General features: G+C 38.9%; 1 protein-coding gene across 3 annotated transcripts in view; it reads left to right on the top strand.

Annotated features, from left to right (window-relative positions):
• Nucleotides 1-27941, top strand: part of NELL1 (neural EGFL like 1) — an 853170-nt gene that overhangs the window by 543192 nt on the left and 282037 nt on the right. The window lies entirely within an intron of this gene.

Raw genomic sequence — 27941 nt, forward strand, 5'->3', positions numbered from 1 at the left:
AGTTCAGGAAGAGATGTCTGGGATTGAACAAGTCATTTATTTATATTTATTTATTTTTAATTGAAGTATAGTCGATTTACAATGTTGTTAGTTTCAGGTGTACAACTATATATATATATATATAATATTGAAGGCTGTGGGGCTTGCTCAGCTGTGAAAATATATATTCATTTTCAGATTTTTTCCCATATAGAATGAACAAGCTGTTTTTAAGCTGATTAATGAGGGTGAGTAGAAATTAGTGAAATTAACAAAGTCAGAGGTTTGCAGAGGGAGGTGATGTGGAGAAAAAGAGAAAGACACCCATGTCAAAGGAGCAATGTGGACCAGTTGCAAGAAAGCATGCACGTGGAACTGCATGGAGAAGCATGGAACTGCTTCTCTCCATATGCCTGGTCATTCAACTACCAAACTTGCCTAAGAATTGTAGGCCACTGATTTATGCTGAAGATTTCTTTTCATAACATTAGGCAATGAAAATAGTAAATGTGTCTCTGTGAAGTCAGCGTATGTTTAAATATAAGAGTAATTGTAAGACTAAATGGAATGCTTATAATGGTACCTGAAGAAAATGGAATGATGGAAAAATGCCGTTTCCGTGCTACCCAAGAAATTACATTATGGAAATTGTGCCACCAGAGTGAATTAATAGATGGCTTAAAAAATTCAGTGCCCAGCAAACAAATGCATATATTAAGTATCTTGAGTAAGATTAATGTTACAGGAACGTTTGCTCAGTTTGTGGAAAAAGGCCTTTGCGTGCAGGGAAGGGGGTGGGTGAAAAGGCAGCTTTGAAATTGGACAGCAGGAGAGCACGCATATGCCCGAGGGATCTGAAGTCCGTTGAACTGCCTGGATATTCATCTTTGCCCACCAGCCATTTTCAACAATCCCGGGTCAGACTTGTCTTTGTTGCTAACTCTTGGCTGTAAATGTGGCAGACACGCCGGTGATCATTGATGAAATGACCAACAAGCTGAACTGGACTGTCTGCTGGGTGAGCTTTGTCTTTGCCATTAAGCGGAGTTTCCCGGCCCTTATTTTCACAGTACATTTCACAGCCATTTCTGAAAGAGCCCAGCTGTGCTGAGATGGCCACTGGGGGGTATGTGATGCTATTGCCTGCAGCTCAGGGATGTCTGAGAGCAGCTGAGCAAGCCCCACAGCCTTCAAACACTCATCGAATTGCTTTCCAGAAGCACATTTCTTCACCATTGTCTGACATAGAAGGGAGCGGAGGGAACGGTCATGATCTGAAATGACAGACACTCTGGATGGGAGTGAGCTAATTTACAGGGGAAAATACAGTCTACAAGTTAAGAACAAAGAGAATAAGAGCCCTGTAGACCGTCTTGAGGCTTTTAGTGTATCCTGGAGAGAGTATCCTTAGCAGTGAATAGATGGGTCTTAGAAGAATGATTCGGGGTGCCAACGTTTTCCGCCCACTGTGGTTCACAGGGGTTTGCATTTATCTTGCCTGTCCACAGAAGCTGAACTTCTGAATCTGACACCTCAGCTGTCTTAAGTTTGTTGATAACCTTCAGACATTCTGTTTCCCAGGAAAGTAATTGCTTTAGTCTTTGAGTGGTTAAACCACAGAGAAGCTCTCCTTAGGAAACCCGCAGTATCTATCATAAGGCAAATAGGCTTTTCTGCTTGGATCATCTACCACAAAGCTAGCAACTAAACTCAAAGTTTCTTAGCAAAATGCTTTTTCTAAACTAGATTTGGAGGGAGAATTAAAATGCAGTTTGACAAGATTATATCCAGGCAAACATCTGGGGCAGGGGTCGGGGGGAGGAGACAACTTCAGTAGAGCTGGGAAACCGGAAATGAGGACGTGTTGTTAAGAAGCGGCTTTTCATACATTTGTATAGTAATTAATCTATGTCTCCCCTTCCCTCCCATTTCCTGAAACACTCTGATTATTGTGTTTCCTGGTTGCGGATTATATTCTTTCTATTTTTAAATTTGTTCACAAAAAATGCACTAGCAAAATACGATTTAAAACCTACACAATTGCTTCTGGAAAGATCTTATGTGCTTGTGCCTGCCTGTCCAGATTCAGTACTGACCCTTCTCACCTCCACTTCTGATGGGGAATCACCCTGTGCTCTTACTACTTAACGGCTTTTGTATTTGCTGCTATTTCCGCATGGAATTTTCTCTAGGTTTTAACCGTTGAGGAAAATTTCCTTCCTCTTTAAAGCATCAACTCAAGCCTTACCTTCTCATTGAAGACTTTCCCAGTCTCCTTAGCATTCAAACATACTCCCTCTCTGCTCCCACTGCAAGCAGTTCTTACAGACATACCAACACTTGGTGTACATATCACCTCTATTTACATAGCTGTCGCCCCTACCAGCCTGTGATTCCCTCAGAGGCAGAACTGCTATCTTTCTCCTCTTCATTGCCTAGCAGAGTGTCTGGTACATAAAAAGCCCTCTATACTACCCATTCATGCTTATGACATTTATTTTTTCAAGGTTTCTTTACTTCATATCCATATGATATGTACTTTTTACCTCTACTGAACAGTCTCTATATAATTATATATTAGCTCTTGCTAGGAACCAAACATATATACGGATTGGTATGACTTGAACACACAAATGCTGCATGGAGTGGACTTACGTCTGTACTGTGTAGTTAACAGAAGTGAAGTGCTGCTGATCTGGGTGTGAAGCTAGGTAGGAAACAAATCCCACTGGGTTGCCCTTCGTGGTAACAATTAAGTTTTGGAAGGTAGATCTGCTGTTGGATCTACTAATATCTATATTTTTTTCTTTCTTTCAAAGGCGATATAACTCTTCACTTTAGCCTCAGGAGGTCATAAGTAGCTTAAAGCCATCATCATGCTTGGACTGCTTGGTTAGCATGAAATACACAGCAGGTGTCAGCCTGACTCCCTGGGGTCAGATATATTCAGGTTATCAAACTGCCAGGGGTGTAAAAGTGCTCACTTTGTTAGACTGTGGAGCCTGGAGTCGTGGTAGGTGTATGACTGCTCTCATCAGTGACTCCCTTTCCTGAAGCCTCTTGCTCTAGGCTGTGGGTGCCAACTTGGAGGGAAGGACCCAGGGTGTCAAAACAATGGCAATATAGTAGAATGACTAAGAGTATAAGAGTATCTGAGTTTGGGTTCCCCAGAGGCAGGCTATAAGAAAAGTATCTGAACTCCTCGATTTTATTTGGGAGGCAAGCACAGGAAACACCGGTAAGGGAATCAGAGTCAGAGAGGAAATGGGAGGTGGCCAGTGTTGGGTGCTTCACTTGAGAAGTGAGTTACAATTATGGGCAGCAGGAGCTCCATCCTTATGGGAACTTTGGATAACTGTGGCCCAGAGTTATCTCCCCCAGGGGCTGAGTCGTTGCTGGTTGGCTGCTCCTGAGGAAAATGAATTTCCCAGCATTTGTCTATTGCTAGCCTCCCCTCAGGCTCAGCAATGCAGATGCTGGAAGGGGGACCTGGCATGTATGTGAGGAAATGGTAAGGCCCAAGGAGATGTGCGGGTTTCCTGCTGCACACTGCTTACAAAATCAATACTCAAAATTGATAGAAAAGAAAGTTGCCTTTAACCAGAATGCCGGCAATCTGGGGAAGATGGTGGACTCAACACCCCCCAGAAAACAACCTCCAAAGATTCTGCTCGGCCATGAAAGCTTTTAAAGGGAAACAGGGAAGTAACCTCGGTTAATCATTGAGATGGGGTCAGAGTCGTCACCATCCCCCCGTGTGCAGGCTTGTGGGCAGCCTTGTCGACTCCTCGGGATCTCCCTCTAGATGCTATCTTGGTCACACAGTTTGTTCCAGAGATTACTGAAAGGGAAGCTAGGGAAGAGATCTGGTCATCTGTTAATCACTTATTCTTCATTTCTACTTCCTTGATCTATGGAAAGAACTGACAAGTTAGACAAGGTATTGTATGATCAAAAGATTTGAAAGGTGTGTTTGGGCTGGAGATGAGTAGATCATGGGGGTGCCTGTTTTTAAAATTACTTACAATATAGCTTTGGTAAGGTGACAAGAAAAGGGGCTTCCTGATGAGGGCAGTTTCCTGCAAAGAGCTGCTTACAGGGGAGGGACCAACAGCGTCCACTACAAGGAGATGTTAGAATGTTCTCCAAGACACAATTAATGTAGAATTTCAAAGTGAGATGCCAGGCCACCAAGTGGAGACTTCTAAGTAGATATTTTGAGCCAGTTTCATGACTCTTGTATACCTCACCCACTTCAAGGATGTGGAAAGTCCAAGGGAGTGGAGTTAGCATTTTTGGAGGAGACCTTTTCTGGACAGATCTGTCCTACAAGCCTCTTCACGTCCAAATGTGCCTGTACCATTTCTCTTACCAAGCCTGGGAGCCCTTCAGTTATATTACTGGGGGAGCCTCATATGTGGCTTCTGAAGTTTGGTGACACAGTGAGCTGGAACCTGAGTCCCACCTGGGGAGTGTTGGAAGACAGGCTGGTGAGTTGCTCTGGGGCTGAAGTGAAGGGGAACTTCTGCTGTGATGGGAAGTAGCAGCGCTCTCTGAATAGCCCTCAGAGGAGGCCTGGGTGTTTCCTCGTGGCCACTATGCTGCACTGGAGCCATTTTAAGTTTTGCCAAGAATGTTGCAAGGAAGTAACAATGGAACAGCGAGACTATATGTGGATTGAAAGAGAAACAGGAGTTGAAGCTATAGTGGCCACCTGGAAGAGAGTCATTGTCAAAGTCAGTGTAGTGGCAGGAGAGGAACACCCACAACAGAGTCCATAACTGTATATCTGCCACCAGAGATCCCTACTCTAGATGACAACTGCACCTCCCATCTAAGATGCATCCTTTTCTCCTAGTTTCTTCTCTCCAACCTTATCCTGGAAGGGGAAAAATAATTAGTTAGCCACCTAAGGAAGAAGGAAACCTGTAGGTGGGGAAAGAGAATGGACCATGTCCCTTTCTCCCACTGGAAGTGCCCAACCACAGTAGACCCCAGCAGTGATTAGAGGTTGAAACAGTCTGGAGTTTGGATTAATGTCTAGAGCTGGACAATTGTTCATAAGTCTTTCCATTATCTAAGAGGGAGGAAAAAAGTTATGGGACTTGATCAAGATTTCATCTAGGAGCAAAAAAAAATCTTTCCTCAGAGTCAGAGCTAAAGTGAAAGTTGTTTATTATATCATGTGGGTGGTGTTTGTTAAATCATGGTCTGGAAACAGACCTGGGTGGAATTTTTTTTTCTGTAGCTTGTTGGCAATGTGGTCTTGGTAAAGTTCCTTACTCACTATTCTCCAGAGAAACAGAATCAATAGGGAACATGTACACACACACATATAAACACATATATAGTTAGAAAGGTTATTATAAGGAATTGGCTCATATGGTTGTGGAGGTAGCCATGTCCAAAATCCCAGAGCCAGTGTCCCAGTTGGAGTCCAGAGACTGGAAGCTGCTGTAGAACCAGGAAAAGCCAAGGTACCAATTTGAAGGCCATCAGTCAGGAAGAACCAGTGTTTCAGTATGAAGGCTGTCAGGCAGGATAATTCTCTCTTGCTTGGGGAAGGGTCAGCCTTTGTTCTATTCAGGCATTCACCAGATTGGATGAGGTCCATCCTTATTATGGAGGTCCAAGTGCTTTACTCGTCTCCTGACTTAAAGGTTAATCTAATCCAAACACACCTTCACAGAAACACCAGAATAAGTTTTGACCAAATATCTGGGCACTCCGTGGTGCAGTCAGGTTGACGCATAACATTAGCCCAAACATTCACGCTCTGTGAACCCATATGGTTCCCTCAAGGGTTGTGGAGAGATGAAATGTGAGAGGTGGAGAAGCACTGGCAGAGTCAGAAGCTCAGGAAATGGTGGCCATAATTGTTGTTAATGGGAGTATTCAGAGAAGCAGAAGTTTGATCCAAGCTTAGGAAAGAGAGAACTCAGCGGTGTAGTCACAGCAGTGTGGCCAGCAGTCAGGGGAGTAAGAAAAGTATGTCCCTGAGATAAGACAAATTTGAACCTTAAGTAAGTCTGGTCTTGGACAAAGAACCCCTTATATTGTGCCTGTTGAAGCAGGGAAAAGGTGATTGATTTAACAACCTTAAACATTTTTTTTTTTTTTTTTTTTTTTTGCGTTACGCGGGCCTCTCGCTGCTGTGACCTCTCCCGCTGCGGAGCACAGGCTCCAGATGCGCAGGCTCAGCGGCCATGGCTCACGGGCCCAGCCGCTCCGCGGCACGTGGGATCCTCCCAGACCGGGGCACGAACCCACGTCCCCTGCATCGGCAGGCGGACTCTCAACCACCGCGCCACCAGGGAAGCCCTAAACATTTTTTTAAATAAATTTATTTATTTATTTTTGGCTGCGTTGGGTCTTTGTTGCTGTGGGGGGCTTTCTCTAGTTGTGGCGAGGGGGGGCTACTGTTCGTTGCGGTGCGTGGACTTCTCATTACGGTGGCTTCTCTTCTCTAGGCGTGCGGGCTTCAGTAGTTGTGACTCGCGGGCTCTAGAGAGCAGGCTCAGTAGTTGTGGCACACAGGCTTTGTTGCTCTGCGGCATGTGGGATCTCCCCGGACCAGGGCTCGAACCCATGTCCACTGCATTGGCAGGCGGATTCTTAACCACTGCGCCACCAGGGAAGCCCAACAACCTTAAACATTTATTGATCATCTGTTATATTCCAAATATTGCATTAGTATTTGGAGATTTGAGAATGAATGAGATGTCATCTCTGCCCTTAAGGATGTTATAATCTGTGTGGGTAATCTTTTGATAACTTTACAAGTCTATTGGATCTTAACAGAGGTATTATAAAGCATAGTGGGAGTGACTTTCTGTAATAGGGGGTCAGGGAAGGCTTTACCAACAGGTTTCTTTTTACATGAATTTCAAGGAACGGGTAGGAGTTTGCTAAATGAATATGAGGGGTAGACATTTCATGCAGAGAAATAGCATGAGCAAGTTCATGGAGGAACAATTGTTCATGGTATTTTGGGGGAACAAAGTATAATATGTTGCTGCTGGGTCACAGGTTAGTTGAAAACAGAAGATGAAAAGAGTTCCAGGAAGGGTCCAATGGGTAGGCTGGGCCAGTAGCCAGGAAGTCTTGAAGGCTCCAGTAAGGAGTTTGGACTTTAATCTCCATAGAGCAAAAGAGTGTCATGGTCACACTGGTATTTTACAGAGGAAAGAAGAAAAAATAAAACAGCAGGGAGGAGTTTCTCTAGACCACTGTAGTTAAAAGACGATTATTTTTCTGTTTTCTCAGAAATGATTTCCAGGATTTAGCTGGCCTAGCTCTTGGGAACCCAGCTGATATCAATGAAGCAATTCACCCTGCTTAGCAGATTTGAATTTAAGCTGAATTTGAATCGAGTTGTCCTGATCATACACTTTAGAGTGGAGTCCTGTGTGGCCAATAAATTCTGAGATGCAATTTATGTACAATCAGAATTATCATCAAATCCTTTAAATCTCCTGTAAAGTACAGCTCAGCATAGTTCCTCAGTTTAGCCAACAGATATTTATTGAGTGCCAAGATTTGTTCTAGATATTGTGTGTATAACAGGGAACCAAACAGATTAAGTCCCTGCAGCTGGGGAATTAAACAATACAAATGAGCAAATAAATACATGTTTTCAGTTAGTGATATGTACCAAGAAGGAAAATAAAGCAGGATAAGAAGCTACAGAGTGAAGGATGGAGGGAGGCTGTTCTCTGATACAAACAATAAACAGACTTTCTGATAGGGTGATATCTGAGCAGAGCCTTGAACGAGTGAAGAGGTAAGCCAGGCAGGTATCTGGGAAGACTGTTGCGGGCAGAGAGAATAGCTAGTGTGAAACCCCTGAGGCTGGAGATGCTGAAGGAACTGCAAGTAGACCTGGACGGCTGGAGTAAGTGTTCAAGAACAATGGTAGCAGATGCATTGAGAGGACCTAAGGTCAGATCACCAGGGACTTGCAGGTCCTGGTAAGGTATGCACCGGATTTTATTCCGTGTATGCAGAGGAATCAGTAGAGTCTCTCTGAGCAGGGTAGTTTCATGATGAGATTTATCTTTTGTAAAGGATTACTCTGGCTATAAGGAATTAGGATTCCTTATAGAAAAAGGATTACTCTTGCTTCTATAAGGAAGCAAAAGTGGAAGCAGGAAGACAAGATAGGATATTTCCATAGTTCACGTGCGAGATGAGGATGGACTACAGTTGTAGCTCTGGAGGTCTTCAGCGTGGTGGGATTGAAGCAATTGTTTGAATTTAGAACCAAAAGGATTTGTTGATGGATTGGGTGTGAGTATGAGATAATAAGGGGTCAAGAGGGATGATTCTGAGGTTTTCAGTGTGAGCCAAAAAAATGAGCTCTTTATTGAGATTGCTAAGATGGTGGGCAGAGCAGCTGGTGAACTTAGTGAGTCTAACACAACCATTTTTTTCCCCTGAAGAGTTAGAAGAGATTGAAGTTTATTAGTCAAGCACCAGATGAAGATAATGTGATCTGAAGCCACATTAAAGACAACCAAAAATAAATACTGTGTCTTTAAACATTAAAGTCACATTCAGTAAAATACTAATGCTATTTAGAGGCATGCAGGAATAACAGAGACTGAGTCACACAACAACAGGTTCCCATCTCCCATCTCAGACTCTCTCGTTTTATGGCAGATACTCATCAAGTGAAGTGGAATGGCAGAAGGAATCACCCACAGTCTAAAATATTTCTCCCAGTGTTTCCTCCTTTCTTCCTCCCACCCTCCCTCATTTTCTCCCCCTTTTGCTGTCTGCGTACAGAACATTAAATATACAAATGTTACATCACTGTGAGTTGAACCTTTTTTCTTGATACACTGCCGTGATTGCATTAGATGTTGTAAATGAGGAACTAGGATTTCTCCAGATGAGATGAATGAAAGTAAAATGCTTTTATTAATTTTCAGATGCGCAAACTGACACTTCATTTATCTCTAGACACTTTATGTAGATTCAGAGCTGACATACAACCTTCCAAAATATTTTTATCGAACAGCACCCAAGTAGTCCATAGATATGAGAAAGCGTAACACTGCTACCTGTGACTGAATTGAATTTGAACAAACCTGGCACATTGTATATTTGTTTGAAAATAGTTACTTAGTTTTATCACATACTATTCTTTCTGATGCCCAGACCTTGATGAGCACCCTAGACAATGTCTCCCAGGTTTTTTTCCAGTGGACTATGGTATTATTGCATTCATTTCATGTAAGCTCATTGGGGACATGTTAACAAGGTACTAGACAAGTGATAGGTTTCTGTTCTGCTGGTAATTAGATTTGACAAGTATTGTAGGCTGCCTCAGAAGACAGATTACTGTCCATGAGGCTGCTTTAATGTCATGACAGTGCCTTCATAAGATGTCCCTTTGTCCAGCCAGAGGGATTCAGGATGAAGTGGCTGGCACCATGGATATTCAAACCTGACTCATTAGTAGCTTAGAGCATCCTCGTGTATTTCGCTTTTTAACATACCCTCTGGCAGTTTGGGACAAAAAGGATATAGAACTTTCACCTTCAGTTGACCACTTATGTATGTATGTTCTCATCCTTTGACATCCCATGCCAAACTGTAGCTCCGCGAAGAGAAGTATTTTAAGTTGCTGGAGACTTGTCTGTCTTCTAGCTGGTTAAGCCAGCAGACTAATACATGTACAGCGGATAGAGCCCTTATTTACGTGAGGGCAAATGATATTCTGTCTTGTTATTGAGGAGCCTCTCCCCTTTTCTTGTCATACTTTAGAGGAATGAATTTTAACTCATATAGGCCCTAAGATATTAAAAAATTAGCCCATGCTCACAAAATATGAAGACAGATTTTAAAACCATTTCTTTTTGGTAAGAGGAGAATTATAGATGCAAGTTAATTCATTTTCCCCATAAGACATATTAATATTTTCTATCAATTTCTCAAATTGTTAAGTGGAGGAATATTAAACTATTAAGTGCTGTAAATATTCTTTATGTGGATATAATATTACAGAACCTTCTCTACCTTTTCGAATAGACATACAATACATGACTGTACTAAACAACTATATTGTTATCAAAGTGTTGCTTAATAAATCATTACTATTTAGAATGTTAGTTTGTTGGTTCTTAGAATTTCCTACATTATACTTTTGGGCCAATATGTGCAATTTGGAATCAAAATAAAATGAAATGGCATGTTTTAGTATTATTCTTGTATTATTTAGACTGATATAAATTACCCTCAAATATGGCATTCACACTAATAATACTGATGATAGACATGCGTTGAGCTGGGCACTGTTCAAATTGCATGCATTTATTCCTCACGAAACTCTTTGAGGAAGATATCATTCTCATTTATACAAGAGGAAACTGAGGTAGAGAAATTTCGAAGCAGTTTTCCCAAGGTCAAATAGTTACAAGTAAAAGAGCCAGGATTAGAACCGAAGCAGTCTGTTGACTTTTAACCCTTATGCTTTGCTGCCTCAAAGGAACAATCTCTGCACACTGAAAATTAATTTGTATTTCTATCAAGTTTATACATACATGTAGCTTAAAGAGCTAAACGGTTGTAGAAGGATTTATAAAAATGATTTATCCCCTGGAGAACTTTTCCCATTTCCTATCCCTAGAGGCAACCACTTTGAATGATTTTAACATTCTTTTTTTGGTGTTTTTGTCCATATCTCTAAATAGCACATGTCTTTGCTACTTCTTTATATTTCCAACTTTGGCATTTTTTATTGACTTTCCACCATATAAGGGGGATTTGGCTCTCTTCTGCACACCTCAGCATGCATCTTATTGTTAGACCAATATTCTGCATTTATGTTATCATGACCATGTGCGTGCTATTGGTAAATGAATTACTATCAGGTACCCTTGGTTTCCTTTCTTGCACAATTCTCGGTTCCCCTGTCGTTAGTAATCATTTAGTTTATTCGTCTTCTTGCTTAGTTTACTGTGGATTTATCATAATTTATTCCCAAACTCTCACCAGTTATATAAATGCCCTCAAAGACATTAACACTTTCATGTTCTTGAATAAATCTCCTCCAAAGGTCGACTGACTTATAGGCTCATGGCATAGCTCATCTCCTGGGAATTGCTCTTTATCAAAGGGGACCCCCTTTGCCTCCCTGGGGTGGTAGCCCCTGTTCCAATATACCAGGCATATTCTTTCCTGGTTTACTGCTCTGGCTTGATGGAGTACCTTCTCCATTAATTATATGAGGAAGGGTACATGGGAGAAAAATTTTGAGACCTTCTCTGAAAAATGTCTTACTTTTATTAAATGCATGAATACCTAAAAAATTGCTAGGAAACTGTCTGGCATTTAGTAAGCAAAAGATACGTGTCTAGTAGATAATTTTACCTTCATCCTTGACTGACAATTTAAAAAGACTTTATATTTTAGGTGGTAAATAATTCTCCTTTCTCAGAATTTTGAAGACATTCTTACATTGTCTTCTAGGCCCCAGTATGAAATTTGAGAAGTCCAATGTCTTTCTGACATTCTAGCGTTTGTTTTTTGTAATTGGCAGTTTTAAATTTCCTGATGATATGGGATAGTTTTCCTTCACTTTGTCGGGCACGCAATGGACCTTTTCAATCTAGATATTCATAATTTTTTTTGGTTTTGTTTTGTTTTTCACACACACACACACACACACACACTGTATTTTTTTTTACAAGAGATAAATAGACTGACACCAAGCATTGTAAATGATGACCACAACAAAAGCAACAATGATTGCAATTACCAAACACGAAACACACTCATACTATGTCATAATATTGACATTCAGTCCAGTAATCCTCCACTGTAACAGCTCCTTTACTTGCAGTGAAAATTAATTTGTATATTTTTTGCCTCTGAGTCCTTGTGGGATTTTTTTTTTAATTCAAACAGAAAGTCACAAAAATTATAATCATCCTCATCAGTTCACTCAGTCCCATGTAATTAATTTTGTTTTTCATCTTGATCTTTTGTTAGCACTTTTATGAATTCATCAGTTTTCCATTAGAGTTCTGAAAATGCTTATTCATTCAGTTCAGCAGTATAGTCAGCTACCAGAAACCTGTACTTGTCAGTCTTTTCCATGAATTCCTTGAAGATGAAACCCTTTTATAGGAACATGTTTGCGAAAGCATCAGAGTACACCCAGAACTGTCTGTAAATGACACAAGACTTAAAAATGACCACGGTTAAAGATTTGATGCAAGTTCATAATAATGCAATTGACAAGGAAATTTAGTTATTTCTGAGATATACATTTTAAAGTAATAACTAGAATTATGACATATTATAATAGAACATATAAGATTTTTAGAAATTTCATGTCATGCCTGAAAATTTATATTAACATATTTTCATACAAATAACCCAAAGAAAGTTTAGTATTAGTTGTTTTCTGTTTGTTTTTTTATTCTGCAGGTTCTTAATAGTCATCAATTTTATACACATCAGTGTATACAGGTCAATCCCAATCGCCCAATTCAGCACACCACCATCCCCACCCCACCGCGATTTTCTCCCCTTGCTGTCCATACGTTTGTTCTCTACATCTGTGTCTCAGCTTCTGCCGTGCAAACCGGTTATTCTGTACCATTTTTCTAGGTTCCACATACATGCGTTAATATACAATATTTGTTTTTCTCTTACTGACTTACTTCACTCTGTATGACAGTCTCTAGGACAATCCACGTCTCAACAAATGACTCAATTTCGTTCCTTTTTATGGCTGAGTAATATTCCATTGTATATATGTACCACATCTTCTTTATCCATTCATCTGTCGATGGGCATTTAGGTTGCTTCCATGACCTGGCTATTGTAAATAGTGCTGCAATGAACATTGGGGTGCATGTGTCTTTTTGAATTATGGTTTTCTCTGGGTATATGCCCAGTAGTGGGATTGCTGGATCATATGGTAATTCTATTTTTAGTTTTTTTTTTTTTTGCGGTATGCGGGCCTCTCACTGTTGTGGCCTCTCCCATTGCGGGGCACAGGCTACGGACGTGCAGGCTCAGCAGCCACGGGTCATGGGCCCAGCTGCTCTGTGGCATGTGGGATCTTCCCGGACCGGGGCACGAACCCGTGTCCCCTTCATCAGCAGGTGGACTCTTAACCACTGCAACACCAGGGAAGCCCTATTTTTAGTTTTTTAAGGAACCTCCATACTGTTCTCCATAGTGGCTGTATCAATTTACATTCCTAAAAACAGTGCAAGAGGGTTTCCTTTTCTCCACACCCTCTCCAGCATTTGTTGTGATTTTCTGATGATGCCCATTCTAACTGGTGTGACGTGATACCTCATTGTGGTTTTGATTTGCATTTCTCTAATAATTACTGATGTTGAGCAGCTTTTCATGTGCTTCTTGGCCATCTGTATGTCTTCTTTGGAGAAATGTCTATTTATGTCTTCTGCCCATTTTTGGATTGGGTTGTTTCTTTAATATTGAGCTGCATGAGCTGTTTATATATTTTGGAGATTAATCCTTTGTCAGTTGCTTCATCTGCAAATATTTTCTCCCATTCTGAGGGTTGTCTTTTGGTCTTGTTTATGGTTTCCTTTGCTGTGCAAAAGCTTTGAAGTTTCATTAGGTCCCATTTGTTTATTTTTGTTTCTATTTCCATTACTCTAGGAGGTGCATCAAAAAAGATCTCACTGTGATTTATGTCATACAGTGTTCTTCCTATGTTTTCCTCTAAGACTTTTATAGTGTCTGGTCTTACATTTAGGTCTCATATCCATTTTGAGTTTATTTTTGTTTATGGTGTTAGGGAGTGTTCTAAGTTCATTCTTTTACATGTAGCTGTCCAGTTTTCCCAGCACCACTTATTGAAGAGACTGTCTTTTCTCCATTGTATATCTTTGCCTCCTTTGTCATAGATTAGTTGACCATAGTGTGTGGGTTTATCTCTGGGCTTTCTATCTTGTTCCAATGATCTATGTTTCTGTTTTTGTGCCAGTACCATATTGTCTTGATTACTGTAGCTTTGTAGTATAGTCTGAAGTCAGGGAGTCTGATTCCTCCAGCTCCGTTTTTTTTCCTCAAGACTGCTTTGGCTATTCGGGGTCTTTTTTGTCTCCATACAAATTTTAAGATGATTTGTACTAGTTCCATAAAAAATAATTTGATAGGGATTGCATTGAATCTGTAGACTGCTTTGAGTAGTAAAGTCATTTTCACAATATTGATTTTTCCAATCCAAGAATATGGTATATCTCTCCATCTCTTGGTATGATCTTTAATTTCTTTCATCAGTATCATAGTTTTCTGCATACAGGTCTTTTGTCTCCCTAGGTAGGTTTATTCCTAGGTACTTTATTCTTTTTGCTGCAGTGGCAAGTGGTAGTGTTTCCATAGTTTCTTTTTCAGAATTTTCATCATTGGTGTATAGGAATGCAAGAGATTTCTGTGCATTAATTTTGTATCCTGCAACGTTACCTAATTCTTTGATTAGCTCTAGTAATTTTCTGATGGCATTTTTAAGATTCTCTATGTTTAGTATCATGTCATCAGCAAACAGTGACAGTTTTACTTCTTCTTATCCAATTTGTATTCCTTTTATTTCTTTTTCTTCTCTGATTGCTGTGGCTAGGACTTTGAAAACTATGCTGAATAATAGTGGTGAGGGTGGACATCCTTGTCTCGTTCCTGATCTTGGAGGAAATGCTTTCAGTTTTTCACCATTGAGAGTGATGTTTGCTGTCGGTTTGTCATATCTGGCCTTTATTACACTGAGTTTGGTTCCCTCTATGCCCACTTTCTGGAGAGTTTTTGTCATAAATGGGTGTTGAATTTTGTCAAAAACTTTTTCTGCATCTATTGAGATGATCATATGGTTTTTATTCTTCAATTTGTTAATATGGTGTATCACATTGATTGATTTGCATATATTGAAGAATCCTTGCATCCCTGGGATAAATCCCACTTGATCATGGTGTATGATCCTTTTAATGTGTTGTTGGATTCTGTTTGCTAGTATTTTGTTGAGGATTTTTGCATCTATATTCGTCAGTGATATTGGTCTGTAATTTTCTTTTTCTGTAGTATCTTTGTCTGGTTTTGGTATCAGGGTGATGGTGGCCTCATAGAATGAGTTTGGGAGTGTTCCTTCCTCTGTAGTTTTTTGGAAGAGTTTGAGAAGGATGGGTGTTAGCTCTTCTCTAAATGTTTGATAGAATTCACTTGTAAAACTATCTGGTCCTGGACTTTTGTTTGCTGGAAGTTTTTTAATCACAGTTTCAATTTCATTACTTGTAATTGCTCTGTTCATATCTTCTGTTTCTTCCTGGTTCAGTCTTGGAAGATTATACCTTTCTAAGAATTTGTCCATTTCTTCCAGGTTGTCCATTTTATTGGCACAGAGTTGCTTGTAGTAGTGTCTTAGGATGCTTTGTATTTCTGCGGTGTCTGTTGTAACTTCTCCTTTTTCATTTCTAATTTTATTGATTTGAGTCCTCTCCCTCTTTTTCTTGATGAGTCTGGCTAATGGTTTCTCAATTTTGTTTATCTTCTCAAAGATCCATCTTTTAGTTTTATTGATCTTTGCTATTGTTTTCTTTGTTTCTATTTCATTTATTTCTGCTCTGATCTTTATGATTTCTTTCCTTCTGCCAACTTTGGGTTTTGTTTGTTCTTCTTTCTCTAGTTCCTTTAGGTGTAACGTTAGATTGTTTACTTGAGATTTTTCGTGTTTCTTGAGGTAGGCTTGTATAGCTATAAACTTCCCTCTTAGAACTGCTTTTGCTGCATCCCATAGGTTTTGGATCATCGTGTTTTCATTGTCATTTGTCTCCAGGCATTTTTTGATTTCTTCTTGGATTTCTTCAGTGATCTCTTGGTTATTTAGTAACGTATTGTTTAGCCTCCATGTGTTTGTGTTTTTTACGTATTTTTCCCGTAATTCATTTCTAATCTCATAGCATTGTGGTCAGAAAAGATGCTTGATATGATTTCAATTTTCTTAAATTTACTGAGGCTTGATTTGTGACCCAAGATGTGATCTATCCTGGAGAATGTTCCATGCACACTTGAGAAGAAAGTGTAATCTGCTGTTTTTGGATGCAATTCCCTATAAATATCAATTAAATCTATCTGGTCTATTGAGTCATTTAAAGCTTCTCTTTTGTTATTTATTTTTATTTTGAATGATCTGTCCATTGGTGTAAGTGAGGTGTTAAAGTCCCCCACTATTATTGTGTTACTGTCGATTTCCTCTTTTATAGCTGTTAGCAGTTGCCTTATGTATTGAGGTGCTCCTATGTTGGGTGCATATATATTTATAATTGTTATATATTCTTCTTGGATTGATCCCTTGATCATTATGTAGTGCCCTTCCTTATCTCATGTAACATTCTTTATTTTAAAGTCTATTTTATCTGATATGAGTATCAGAAATGTTCTCTTAATGGAGTCCCTGTATCCTCCTCATTGCTTCTGTCTACTGATTTGCTTTGGCTTCTGTCTTTTATGTCAGAAGCTTTTCCACATGTTTGAACCTGGCTCTTCACTCACTTAACATATGGATAATAACACATGAATTGAAAGTTCTGTGCAAATGGAGATGTGATGGTTGACAGTGAAATTCAGTATAGGATGGTCTGGTCCATTCTCTTGAGAATCAGTCGATTGTCAGTATCTTTAAATATTTTATTTTTAGTTGTTGGTTTTCTTAGAAACTGCTCTTCAAAACTCCTATCCAGGGAATCTAAGTCCACCTGTCAGCACTCTGTTTGCTGCATAAACTTTCACTTATTTCCCCTCAATTCAGCATGGAACTTGCATTTAGTTGTGCATAGTGTTCCCCAGAGCAGAGCGTAAATGTCCGTTCTTCTGCTAGGTTGGTGGCTGGGGGCAGTCATGTAACTGAGCAGAATAAGGAAGATGATCTGGGTGTTTGTTTATTAAAGAGACTTTCCACGCACCTTTACCTGCCACTCTCAGGGGTATCTGTTGTTGCCAGTTCCTGAGGCTTTGGGGTTCCGTGTTGCAAAACAAATGGTTTCTTGGCTTTTCTCTCTGAATGTTTAGGATTCAGCTTTATCACTTCTGAAAAGTCAGTCATCACTCCTTCATCTGCTTTCCAGTTTACAAAATTGTCTTGTCTTCTCTGTCATTCTCATTGCCATTGTAGTTTTACAATTCAAAAACAAAAAATAAAAATTGAAATAGAAACGTAGTGGGATTTCAGGAAGGAGCAGATGCAAGTACATGCATTTAAGCATCTTTACTTGGAAATTTCTTTGTGGATATTTTTAGTTTTGCATAATCATCAGTTTATCTGTTAGATGCCTGAACGTCCACCATGGTGATTTGGTTTTTGTGTGAGAGTCTTTCTTCCCTTCTCAGGGATACGAGTGGGTGGGGGAAGGTTGCACATGGAGACATGGAGAAGCACAGGAGAGAAAAAGCAGCATGATGCAGGAGAAAGAGCACAAGCTTAGGGGGAAGAGACTTGAGTTTGAATCTTCTGCTAACTTAATAAGAGTTGCTTATCCTCTTGGCATATCACTATGTTTATTTATAAAATGAAAATAAAACACCTATCTCCTAGTTGCATTTTGCAGATGGAGATAAAGTGCTACCAAACACACAGCCTTGGATATGGTGCCCAGTAGAGGCCGTTGTCCATCTTGAATGAAGGGAGAATATTTGCAGGCCAGGGATGGGGAGAATGGAGGGTATCCTTTGGAGAAGGTTTTTTAGATTAGTGTAATCACACCTACTTTGTAATGTTGACAGGGGATAAACCAGCTGGCTAAAATAGCTGGCTTCAGAAAGTCCCCTCTAATTTCCAGATTCTGTAGTTATTATAATAACCTCATTGCAAATCTTGGGTCACTGGGTCATGCTGGGTTAACAAGTATGAAGTGTGCTTTATAGGGACTATGATTTCAGGCTAATTGGGAATTTTTAAGAAAACCCACAGTGTATGTTTACCTCAGCTTGTGTCAACAGTTGTGGAATGTGTGTGTGTGTATGTTTTGAACTAAAAACTGAGATAGGTGTAACAGAGAGGACTTTGTTAACTCATGCATCTAGTCATTATTAACACAAAGAGATTCTCTTGCCAGACCCTGGTTCAAAGGAAAACCTCTGAAATACAGAGCCTTCAAGAACAATATAATGATTATACTCGTGAATCGTTCTTGGAAGACAACAATCCTCCCAGACCAGCAGAGAGAATTGAATGGCATAGTTAATGCCCTAGGTAATAGCAAAAGTATTTAATAGAGTTGTTCATGTGGCTGTAAAGTTGAGTTAGAAGGGAAGATAAAAAGCTGTTTCCAATTAACCTGTAATCTTGAGTCTTCACCTGTCTTTACAGAAAGGCCAAAGTTGCTGCTTAAGCGTCAGTTTTATGACTTGACTCTAAACTTTACTGTTTCATTCAAAAGCCAACCTGCTTCTCACCCCAGAAAAGAATAATGTGACTCCCCACCCCTACCTCAATATCCTTTTGGCAGGGTGGGAGTTTTTCCTTTACTAAATGAAAACTGTATCTGAAAAGCTCTTCTTAGTGTAAGAATAAGTGTAGCTCTTCCTCAAACAAGGACTTCTACAGCCAATTCAGTATTGTACAATATGTATCCCCTTTTGGAAAACAAGGAGGACATCTCTGGATTACTTTTTTTTTTTTTTTCTTTGCGGTACGCGGACCTCTCACTGCTGTGGCCTCTCCCGCTGCGGAGCACAGGCTCCGGATGCGCAGGCTCAGCGGCCATGGCTCACGGGCCCAGCCGCTCCACGGCATGTGGGATCTTCCCAGACCGGGGCACGAACCCGTGTCCCCTGCATCGGCAGGCAGACTCTCAACCACTGCACCACCAGGGAAGCCCTGGATTACTTTAAATCTGGCTCCTCACAGTCCTCTTTGAGAACTATGCATCTGTCAGCTCTTCAGTGGTTATTGAATAGCGATGGAGTGACAGGTGAGAAATTGCATTAATTGTGCAACAGAGAAAATGGAGCAAATTATGTCTCTGTGCATTGATCTTTTTTAGAAAATTATTGATAAAACAATGTTCATAATCAGTTGGTTCTATAGGACAACATGAAATGGATATTAAGAGTTTTCTAAAGAGTGTATGTGCAGATAGGTGGGAGTGGGTGTGTATTTTAAAATTCTGCTTTCATTAAGGCAAAGCTTTGATATAAATGGTCTTGTGCCTTGAAAATTTACTGTCTCTTTTTTTAAGTGCATGTTTTCCTTTTTAAAGGGGTATCTTTCAAAACCTTTTATTTTGATTTCAAAAATCCTGAATGTTTCTCTCCTGCCTTCAAGGTCTCATAAATTTCTTAGATTTGCCATTCAGGGTTCTCCACCCTCTGACCCCAGTGTACTTTCTCCATTTGTCTGCCACTGTTTTCCTACATAAACCTTTCCTTTCAGGTGAATGGCAATGTTTAGTGTACCCTACAGGCCTTTCAATTTTGCCTCCATCTCAGAAATCCTCTCCTTCCCTCTGTACTTATCTGCTGCTAGCCCGTCTTTCAGATGTGTCTGAAACACTTTCCCTCACCATCCCTACCCATATACATGGTCAATCCATCCTGTGCATTTCCACTTCCCAGCTGGGTCACTCAGGAATCATTTACCATCCACTGCCAGTTTGTATTCCACCTATATTCATTCCATTTAACTCTGCCTAGAATGCAAGCTCCTTGAAGGCAACAGGTTTTATATTTGTTACATAGCATTTCTCTCTTCTGACATTAAAAGATCCACTTATGTGTTTGTTTCTTGCTTGTTTATATATTTATCTATCTCTGTATCCATTTATCTGTCCATCTATCATTCATGTATTTTTTGCTGTCTACTCCCACTAGAATATAAGTTCCAAAAGAAGTTATGAAAATTACAAAGGTTACAGAGGTTATATGTGGCAGACAGTTTGGCTTTTGAGCCAGTGCTCACAGTCACTAACCTATACAGCCTCAATGGTTGTGGTCAGTGACCCCATCATTCTTCTAATTTTACTTAACCTCTCAAAGGATGTTGATACTGCTGACAATTCATTCCTTGAGTGTTACACTTCTCTTGGCTTCTATGACATCCTTTTCTCTCTGTTCTCCTCCCGCCTCCCAGATCACTTCATCTCTATTCCTCTCATGGTTCGAAGACTGATGGTCCCCAGTTTTGTCTTCATAATTTTTCTGTGCTTTGTCTACAGTCATCTTTCTAGCCTAGTACTTCTTTTTTTTTCTTTTTTTTTTTTTTTTTTTTTGTGGTACACGGGCCTCTCACTGTTGTGGCCTCTCCCGTTGCGGAGCACAGGCTCTGGATGCGCAGGCTTAGCGGCCATGGCTCACGGGCCCAGCTGCTCTGCGGCATGTGGGATCTTCCCACACTGGGGCACGAACCTGTGTCCCCTGCGTCGGCAGGCAGACTCTCAACCACTGCGCCACCAGGGAAGCCCTCGCCTAGTACTTCTTGACCTTAGTGACATATGACACGTTACAGTGTCACAATCAGTTATGACATATGTCAAAACCACTCACTTATTCATAAGTGTTGAGTTACAAGCTCCTGTGAATGATTTACATTTTTAATAATTAGACTCACCTTAGAGTTACCATTATAAGGATGTCATTTTCATTTGCATTTCAATGGTATAGGCTTGTTGGTGTGGGGAAAAGTGGAATCAGAGTTAGCTGGAAGTGAATTGCTCATAATTCATAGCCTATTTTCTGTTTGCTGAAAATACCCAGGAACTGTGGTTATTGATGCGGCATTGATAGAGCAATTTTGAAATACTATAATTGTAAACTGTGGATTTATACTTGTATTTGTTTCCTTGATTTTACCCATGGATACTTTTTGAAAAAGGGAGAGAGATGAAGAAAGCATGCATCTTTATCTGCATAGCACAGAAATGAGAAGGAGGCTCTAGTTACAGTTTCCCAGTCACAGGTAGTGTGATTATCCAAAGGACATGTGCAGTAGTACCATTTATATTAACATCATGAATAAACATAAATATTATGTGCTATACTTTTTAACCATAAAATATGAATTATTTTTCTTAGTACATGCTTACTTTTTAAATATTAACTGTAGAGGTCTGAATTTGGTCTTTAAAATATAATTTTATGTAACTTTTATATTAGATTATCCATATATATATTTTTCCCTCAAAAAGAAGTCATGTTTGAGATCAGTAAATAGATGGCTTTACTAATCATTTGCAGGTAAAATGCTTTTGTAAATATGACCTATAAAAACAGTTTGGGAATTCCGTGGTTTATTTGGCCAAGTACTTTTGTTCATACGTGTGTGTGTGTGTTTGGTTTTCATTACAATCTGAGTATACTCCTGGGAACATGTCTCATATGAATGCTATTCATCGTCTGTCATGGCAGAAGCAACGTTGAAAACCTCTGCTTGAGGCTGTTTCATATATTTTGTGTGTTTAACTTTCTCCCATAAGTTGATGACTCCTGAATTTCTGTCATCACCCACAATCCTTTCTCTGGAACTGCAGACTTATTTATTAGGCCACCCACCAGGCATCTTTATGTGGATGTCTTACAGCTCCCCAAACACATCATGTCTGAAACTGAACTCGTTTTCTATTCTATTTCCCCAACCCAGCTGCTCTTTTTTCAGTGTTGTACATCATTTTCATCGATTATATTATCAGTCACCCAGTTCATTAAGAACATTAAGAATAATATTCCATGTCTCCCAGGTCAGTAGCCTAGTCCTGTTTATCTCCTAAATATCTCTGAAATTATTTCTCTCCTTCCTCACTGCCTTCATCTTAGTACAACTGCTCATCATTTCCTGTTGGAACCATTTCATAGCCCAGTGGTTCTCAAATTTCAGCATGCGTCAGAAGCATTAAAACACAGATTGTTGGGTTCCCACTGCAGACTTCCAGGTTCAGTATGTCTAGGGATAGTTACAAGAGATTACGTTTCTTAGCAGTTCAGGGTGGTCCTGATTCTGCTGGTTTGGGGATCACTTTTTGAGAACCACAGTGATTGCCTGTTAATTGGCCTCCTTGCCACCAGAATAGTCACCTTATTATTTATTCTGCAAATTGCTTCCCAGATGATCATTTTTTAAATGCAACTTGTATTATATCTCTCCCTTACTTAAACCCATTTACTGTCTCAGTGTCACACTTAAAATAGACTTAGTTTAACTCTTACCACTCAAATATGTGAAACCATGGCACTCTTATTGTCCTTATATCTGCATGTTGGAATATACATATCATAATTTTGTCCCATTGAGGCTAAGAACTTTTTCTAATATCTGGGGATGTTTATAGGTCAATCTGGCTATTAAAATCTCAATCAGTATCCAGTTTATACTCACAGTCTCAGGGCTTCCTTCCTTCTTTATCCATACCTTTAAAAGATTTATGTCCTTTCCAGGGTTAGGAAGAAGATTGGGGTGTATGTAAGGGCGGCCCATTGGTTGAAACAAAATTGTGTAGTTGGGTCTGTTTATTTTTCTGCCAGCATTCTCTCCTGGTATTATCATCTGCTCTAGCCTCAGGCACTGGTGGTGGACAGCTGTTATCCATATTACGTGCCATATTAAGTGCCAAGCAGGTACCCAGCTGGCTCCTACTTTATAGCCATTTTATATCAGTTTTTAGAAAGGAGCAGTACTGCTTCTTTCCTTTATTCCCAGCAGCCTCTAAGTACACCACATGCTGGCCCCGAGTTGCCCGGACCTTGTGAGGATGTAAATACAGGCCCTTGCTACTCAAAGTGTGATAAGAGGCCAGTAGAATCTGTATGACTAGGGAGCAACTTGAAAATGAAGGCTCTGCTCCCCTCCGTCACTAGAACTACTGAATTAGTGCCTGCATTTCAATGAGATCCTAGGGTGATCAAGTATGAGAAACTGGCCTAGGCCTCTAGGACCCCTAGAAATATTCACCTCACCTGTTGCAATTCTCTGTTCCTTCACAATATATGAATTTGTAGAGTCTGTGTTAGCCAGTTTCTTCATCTGTGAAATGGGAACTATAATGCCTACCTTGGCAGATTATGATGTATATAAAATATTCAGCACAGTACCTTAGATGTGGCAAGTGTTACATAGTGGTAGCCACTATTAAGTCTGCATCTTCATCTTCTTGAATTTTGACAGCCTTTGGAAGTCTTCGTAAATAAGTCACCAACCTCTCCAAACAACCGCTAACCTACATCAGGGGTGGTGGTGCCCGAAAGTTAAGTGAGAATGGGATTGTGGCTGGTTTAAAATTTGCCAATAAATATACTTGTACATTTATTTGCCAATAAATATACTTGTATATTTATTGGCTATACTGGTATAGCTTTGGGAATCTAAGAGTTTGCCTGCCTTCCACGGTTGAGTGGTTGATTTCTAGAAATATCAGATGTTAATGCTTGTAGCTCTGATCTGGGAGAATATATTAAAAGACACTCCATATCATAGTGAGAAGGGAAACACAAATCAAAAACATAGTGAGATACTACCACCAAAATCTATTTGAATGGCTAAAATAGAAGTACAATAATACCAAGTATTGATGAAGATGTGAAGCTGTAATTCTCTTACATTGGTAGGGATATAAATGGTATAACCATTTTGGGGAAGTGTTTAGCAGTTTCTTAAAAAGTTAACAACAATAAAAGGAACGAACTCCAGCAGGCAGAAAATCAGTAAAGACATAGTTGAACTCAACAATGTCATCGTAAACTGGGTATAATTGACATTTGTAGATTCCTTTACCCAACAACAGCAGAATACACAGTCTTCTCAAGTTCACATAGAACACTCACCAAGACCACATTCTGGGCCATAGAACACACCTTAACAAATCCAAAAAAATTGAAATCATACAATGTCTGTACTCAGACCACAATGAAATTAAATTAGAAACCAGTAATAGAAAGATAGCTGAAAAAATCCCCAATTAAATGTGGAGATTAAACAACACATTTCTAAATAACATATGGGTCAAAGAAGAAATCACAAAAGAAATTTTAAAAATATTTTGAACAAAATGAAAATGAAAACACAACAAAATTCATGGGATGTGGTGGAAACAGTGCTTAGGGGGAGATACATAGTAATAAATGCATATAGTGGAAAGGAAGAAAGATTTAAAATCAATAATCTAAGCTTTCACCCTTGGAAACTAGAAAAAGAAGAGCAAATTAAATCCAAAGTAAGCAGAGGAAAAGAAATATTAAGAATTTGAGCAGAAATCAATGAAATTGAAAAGAAAAAAAATCAATAGAGAAAAATCAATGAAACCAAAAGCTGATTCTCTGAAAACTTCAGTAAAATTGATAAGCCTCTAGTCAAGCTAACAAAAAGAAAAAGAAAAAAAAGAACATAAATTACTACTATCTGAAAAGAGGGACATCACTATAGATCCTATGGGCATTAAAAAGATAATAAAAGAATACTATGAACAACTTTTCACTCACAAATTTGATAACCTAGGTGAAATGGACTAATTCCTTGCCAAAATTCACACAAGAAGAAACAGACAATCCGAAGAGGCCTATATATATTTTTAAAACTGATTCAACAATTAATAACCTTCCAAAATGGAAATCCCCAGGACCATTTGTGTTCACTGGTGAATTCTACCACACTCTTGAGGAAGAAATTATACCAGTTCCCTATAATATATTTCAGAAGACACAAGGAAAAGGAATACTTTATAACATAGTCTATGAAACCAACATTACCCTGGTAACAAAAGCAGACAAAGGCATTACAGAAAAAGAGAACTACAGACCCGTATCTCTCATGAACATAGGTACAAAACTTCTTAACAAATATTAGCAGATTGAATCCAACAATGTATAAAAAGACTTATACACCATAATCAAGTGATATTTATCCCAGTTATGCAGGGCTGTTTCAACATTCAAAAATCAGTTAATGTAATCCATCACTTCAACAGGCTAAACAAGAAAAATCACATGATCCTATCAATAGATGCAGAAAAACATTTGACAAAATTCAACACCCATTCATTATACAAAGCTCTCGGTAAACTAGAAGTAGAGGAAAAACTGCATCAACTTGATAAAGAATACCTACAAATAATCTACAACTAACATCATACTTCATGATGAGAAACACAAAGCTCTTCCAGTAATATCAGGTACAAGGCAAGGATGTCCCCTTTTACCCCTCCTTTGCAGTATTACCCTGGAATTTCTAGCAAATACTATAGGACAAGAAAAGGAAATAAAAAGTATACAGATTGAAAAGGAAGAAATAAAACTGTCTTCATTTTCAGATGACAATATCATCAATGTAGAAACCCTGAAAGAATCAACAGAGAAACCTCCTGGAACTAGTAAGTGATTACAGCAAGATTGCAGGTTACTAGGTTAATATACAAAAGTCAATTGCTTTCTTACACACCAGTTTTCAATTAAAAACACAGTATCATTTACATTAACATTTCCAAAATGAAATACTTAGGTATAAACGTTAACAACATATATATAAGATCTATATGAGGAAAACTATGAAACTCTGATGAATGAAATTAAAGAAGTACTAAATAAATTGAGAGACATTCCATATTGATGGATGGGAAAACTTAATATTGTTAAGTTTCCAAGATATCAACTCTTTCCAAGATTCGATGCAAACGTAATCAAAATACCAGAAAATTATTTTGTAGATATTGATAAACTGATTCCAAAGCTTGTATGTAGAAGCCAAAGACCCAGAATAGCCAACACAACATTGAAGGAGAAGAACAAAGCTGGAGGACTGACAGTGTTTGACTTCAAGACTTACTGTGCAGCTACACTAATCAAGACACTGTGGTGTTGGCAAAAGAACAGATGAATAAACCAATGGAAGATAATAGCCCAGAAACAGACCCATGTAAATAGTTAATTGATCTTTGGCAAAGGAGCAAATGCAGCACAATGGAATAAAGAGAGTCTTTTCAACAAATGGTGTTGGAAAAACTGGACATCAACATATACAAAAAATTAATCTAGGCACAGGCCTCAAACACTTCACCAAGATTAACTTAAAATGGACCATAGACTTCTATGTACGATGAAACACTACAAAACTTCTAGGAGAAAATCTGTTATAGATGACCTTGGGTATGGTGATGACTTTTTAGATACAAGACCAAAGACTGGATCGATGAAAGAAATAATAAACTAGACTTCACTAAAATGAAAATCTTCTGCTCTGCAAAAAGACTTTGTCAAGAGAATGAGAAGACAAGCCACAGATTGGGAGAAATTATTTTTAAAAGGCACATCTGATAAAGAACTGTTACCTAAAGTACAAAGAACCCTTAAAACTCAACAGTAAGAAAACAAATAACTTGATTTTAAAAATTGGCAAAAACCTTAACAGATATCTCATCAAAGAAGATATACAGATGGCAAATAAGCATATGAAAAGATATTACACCTCATATGTCATCAGGGAAATGAAAATTAAAACAACGAGATACCACTACAAACCTATTAGAATGGCCAAAATCTGGAACACTGACAGCACCGATGCTGGCAAGGATATGGAACAGCAGGAACTCTCATTCATTGCTGGTGGGAATGCAAAATGGTACAGCCACTTTGGAAGACAGTTTAGCAGTTTCCGACAAAACTGAGCATACTTTTACCATACGATTCAGCAACTCTGCTCCTTGCTATTCACCCTCATGAGCTGAAAACATATGTCCACACAAAATTTACACATGGATGTTTATAGTAGCTTTGTTCATCATTCACAAAACTTGGGAACAACCAACGTGCTTCAGTAGGTGAATAGATAAACTGTGGTACATCTAGACAATGGAATTTTATTCAGTGCAAAAAAGAAATGCATTATAGAGCCATGAAAAAACATGGAGGAAATTCTAATGCATATTACTAAGTCAAAGAAGCCAATCTGAAAAGGCTACAGAGTGTATGATTCCAATTATACAACATTCTGGGAAATGCACAACTCTGGAGACTCTAAGGAGATAGGTGGTTACCAGTGGTTGCAGAGAGGGAGGCATGAAGAGACAAAGCAGAGAGGATTTTTAGGGCTATGAAACTACTCTATATGAATCTACTAGATGATATATGTCATACATTTCTCTAAACTCAGAATTTGCAACATGAAGAGTGAACCCTAATTTAAACAATGGATTTTAGGTGATAATGAGGTGTCACTGTAGTGTCATCAGTTGTAACAAATGTACCACTCTGTGTAGGATCTTGATAGCTGGGGAGACTGTGCCTTTGTAGAGGCAAGGAAATCTTTTTTGGGGGCATTACTTTCAAGTTTAATTATTAAATGACTGAGAAAAATTGGTAGAAGTTGATGGACTATAAAACAAATGTAATAAAGATAAATAATGTCAATAGAAAGTTTTCTGTAATCAAGAACTAAATTGTTACCAAAACAAATTTCAGATCCCATCAATAGCTTTAATTAATTAAAACACCTGTAATTGAAGTTATAAATAGGCCCTTGGATTGTTTCCTAATATAATTAATGGAGAATAATAAATTGCTTGAACTTATTAGAAAAAGATTTAAATTTCTGACAGACCTGACATGAGTGCTAATCCCAGTGAAGGAAACATATTACTTGGGAGAAGGTATTAACAATGGTGTGCTGGTACTTGCTTAACAGCTAGCTTTCTAGCTAGGAAATAAATAGGGAAAATAAATAGGGAAAATAAATAGGAAATAAATAGGGAAAAAAAATAAACAGAAGGGCTGATTTGTAGTTTTGAGGCACGGAAATCTTTGTATGGGAAATCTCTATACCTGCCATTCAATTTTTCTGTGAACCTAAAAGTTATAAAACATGAAGTCTATTTTTAAGTATGTCATATGGGTACATTGAATGTGCTTAATGAATTGTCCAATTCCAAAGTGTATTTTCTACTCTATAACACATCTCCTTGTGACTAGTACTCTGTCTCTCACTGCAGTAGAATGTCTGTCCAAGATAGAGTACA

This window comes from Grampus griseus (genome assembly GCF_964374135.1).
Source record: "Grampus griseus genome assembly, chromosome: 8".
Taxonomy (NCBI): domain Eukaryota; kingdom Metazoa; phylum Chordata; class Mammalia; order Artiodactyla; family Delphinidae; genus Grampus; species Grampus griseus.